Genomic DNA, 3,949 nt, shown 5'->3' with positions numbered 1-3,949 from the left:
TGTCCATATGATATAAGTTCATGTAAAGTAATTAGAATTAATATGTGTGTGTGTGTTTGTGTGTGTGTGTGTGTGTGTGTGTGAGAGAGAGAGAGAGAGAGAGAGAGAGAGCTAAAAATTTTAACATGTGATATCAACTTCATATATATCTATGGCTCAATGGCTCAATGCACATGTTCTGTAATCTCTATAACATTCAAAAATACAATTTAAACAAAAAAAAATTAAACATTGTTTTTTGCACTCTAAAATAAGTTTTCCCTTGAAGAAATTTGATCCCTCTCGCCTGATGTTAGATCCATGGTTAAGATGGATCTATGATGCTAGTAATTAAATCCTAACAAGGCACATCCTTCCTAATAATTTTGTCAGTAAATTTTAAGTGATGAAAATAAACTATTATGAAACTATAAGATTGAATGAATGATTCCACATATATCAGAAAATATTTTCCTAAGCATGGAACTCTTTCAACTAAAATCCAAATGATATTTAACAACATAGATAACTAGATAAGCTAATTTTTTTTTGAAAGCAAGATTACAAATAAAGTATATAGTTATACTTGAGCCCTGATATTTACTAGTTTGAAATCAAAATCATCTTTACCAACATGAAATCAAAATAATCTAAGGATGACACGATCCAAGATGGTTGAGGTATAAAGCAAAATTCTTACCACCATAATATTCCCCTATTCCCCTATACAACACTCTATTGTACTATCTAGTTGAACTAAACAAAAGCTACAAATAATCTAATTTTGAAAGAAGACCAGTTAATTTTGATCGAGTCACTATTCAACCATAACATCGAATTGGATCATTGCATCCTTTGGCCGTAGATTTTTTGGCACCAGATGATCCCTTTTCTAGGTATTGTTTATGATACTCCTCTACTCTGTAAAACTTATTCGTTGGTAGGATCTCTGCCACGATCTCTTTATGCAATGACCTTTGGTGCCTTTCCATTGATTCCCGTGCAACACTTTCCTGCTCATATATATTCCAGATCTGTACTGAGTGCCTTTATCATTGCCCTACAAAGATATGCACACAGTGCTGGCAATTCATGCATTTAATGCAATTTCTATACACCAACCAGATACAAGTGTATTTATAGTTTTGGCCTTCTATGGTTATGAAATAGGAAAACCACAAAAGGATCTAATTATATTTTCTTACCCCACTCTGCACCCCTATAGTAGGATCCAATTATATTTTCTATACCCCACTCTGCACCCCTATAGAAAGTATGTTAACAAGCCATTGAAATGAAAAGTATATGGTAGATACATTGCCAAATACCTCGATTTGGTTTTCTGGTTAAGGAACCATATCAATGTGTGAAAGGCTTTGAATTTCAGTTTTCAGGGAAGCCAATGCTTCAAGCTAGCAAGCCTATTAGCATAGATAGTATCTATTAAACATTGTTAAGGTTCAAAAAAATATGAGGTACATACTTATCAACCCTTATTTGATCTACGATTAATATTCATCTATGTTTATTAGAGAAAAATTTAGGATCCATACTTATTTTAAAATGTAAAAAAATTGATGAATCTTATTAATTTTTAAAATACCAATCATAACATGTTTGACCATATATTCCTTTAAAAAATTAGAAATCTTAAAGATTTTATATACCTTCTAATACTTGGAGTTTACACTTTTATCTTATAAGACTTAGACAAATAATTTTAGTAAATACAAAATTAATTTAAGATTGAAATTTACCCCTTAAAATATTTGCATCCATTGTTATCCATTTTAATAACATTCTAATAATTAAAGGAAAAAATTTGTTATCATTATGATAATTAAAAGAAAAAAGAGATCAACTGTTTTTTTTTCATTTCATTTAATTTAACATGAAGTCTCCCTCACTCTAGGATGTACAACACATTGATTCTCCCTGTGCAACCAATTCGGATGAAAATTTCAAGTGATCAAGGGTCAACTAGGAGGAAGACAGCACACGAACCCATGTTCACATGTTGTTTGGGAACCTGGGTTGCCAAAACTTGTCTCATAACTTGACAAGACCCTAAGAAGATGCAATACCAACATTCAAAATGAAATCTAACGTAATCGGTGGTTCAATTCTCATGAAGCCAACCAAAAAATACCATTTTAACATGAGGAGCCAGACCGTATGGCATGCCTTGATCTAAGAGAACCTAAGTAGACTCTATACCAGTGTTCCAAATTCTCGCCCAAAGAATTATAGTAATGGGATATTAATCTATAGAAAATTCACATAGCGACAAGCATTTCCCAATCTTATCCAATTCTCAGATTCTAAAAAACAAACACATGGACTATAAACCCTGAAAAATTCCAAAATTAAAATGAGCAAACCCTAAAAAATATAGAGATTCGTAGAGAAAAAAAAGAACGATAATGGTGGTACTTGGCGATTGAGAGAGGTGGAATCATGACGAGACCAGAAAAGGTCCAAAAGGGATTTGTAGGCACATTGATTGGGGTTCTACTGAACCCTCACGATCTCAGCGTGGTTGGTCTTACTTGTACAAACATCTAGATAAGTGGGGTTGGGAAGAGTTCCCTGAGAATATCCCACCTCAGTATTGGTGATGCCATGGATTCTCTGGAAGGCAAGCTCCACCCCCCAAAAGCACCCAGTCGCGAACTGTGCAAATTGGTTTCCAGGAGCAGGCAAATTAGAATCGGGGCCAAGGGCTTCCATCCTCGATAAACTATTTCTCAAGAACTGTTTTCGATGGCACTGGAAATCGCAATGAAGGATTTTTGGTAGAAATCTCGGACGATCAAGAACTGTCATTCCCCATCTAATCAATCAACCATTATATAGGGAATATGCTAATCAGGCAGGGAGTATCAGGTCATCAAACATTATCTATCTACCAAACTAATTAACCAGAAGAGGGAAGACCTGGTCATCAAACATTACCACCTCCCTACCAGTTAATCATATAATACTAAGTATTTACCAACTAATTAACAATAATAGGAATACGTGTTCATCAAACATTATAATTTCCCACTAATAGATGAGTCTAAGTACTTATTCGGTGGGTATTACTTTCAAAATGTTGATGGTGATGTTTGAAATAGATTTTTTTTATCAATTATATGGTCTATGGGTATTATTTTCTAAGGTATTGATGTTGATTTGGAAAGAGATTTTTAAAAGGTTTAGTATAATTAATGGATGAAATGGTTTTTTTTTATGGAATAAGTTTTTTTTACCAGTATAGATCCATCTTAAATACGGATCTAATATGAGCCGAGAGGGATCCAATTTCTTTTTAAGTGCATTTTTTTATGAGCACACATTATTTCAATGTTTTGTATAGTTATTTAATTTTAATTTTAATTTTTAGATTTTCTTATTTTGGAATATATGAACAAAATTTCAACTTTGATGACAAACGAACATCCTTACACATCATATTGGGCTGTAGAATGAGCCTCTCAACTCAGCTAGAATTTAACAATATAATTTCGAGCAAGATTGTGATTTTGTAATAATTTCGTTCATTCTCCTACAGAATTTGTGATCCCACATTCACAACAATTGGAATTTATTTGTCTTTCGATACATCCATCTCTGTTAGCAAGTACATAACAACCTATATCTTGATCACTATCCCATACAAACTATGAAGAATCCCTAAATTCCCCACTATCTTTTTCTCCATTATGATGGCACTTTGTATGGGCACAGTTAATTGTGGCTCCTCATGAGAATCACATCCATAGCCTGGATTTTGATATGCACGCGTGAGTGCTGGAAATGAACATGATTCAAGGCTAGAGCATCCAAGTGATTCTCCTTGCAAATGTTGAAAAACACCTCCGCCTAGCCTATCTGCTCATTGTCGACGCTCATGAAGTGCATTATCAAGGCTGAACATCTAAGAAGAGGGCTTTTATAAACCCCTTATAGAGGTTTAAATCTCTAT

The 3,949-nt window shown here is 33.7% G+C and overlaps 1 pseudogene; it reads right to left on the bottom strand.

Annotated features, from left to right (window-relative positions):
* Positions 1-788: 788 nt before the first annotated feature.
* On the bottom strand, positions 789-2,710 carry LOC149178685 (peptide methionine sulfoxide reductase A3-like; annotated as a pseudogene).
* Between the last annotated feature and the right edge of the window lie 1,239 nt (positions 2,711-3,949).

This window comes from Pinus tabuliformis, chromosome 4_1, assembly GCF_031772625.1.
Source record: "Pinus tabuliformis cultivar Carrire ecotype Pingquan chromosome 4_1, CPIR1, whole genome shotgun sequence".
Lineage (NCBI taxonomy): Eukaryota > Viridiplantae > Streptophyta > Pinopsida > Pinales > Pinaceae > Pinus > Pinus tabuliformis.
This window is presented reverse-complemented; position numbering and strand designations above follow the sequence as displayed.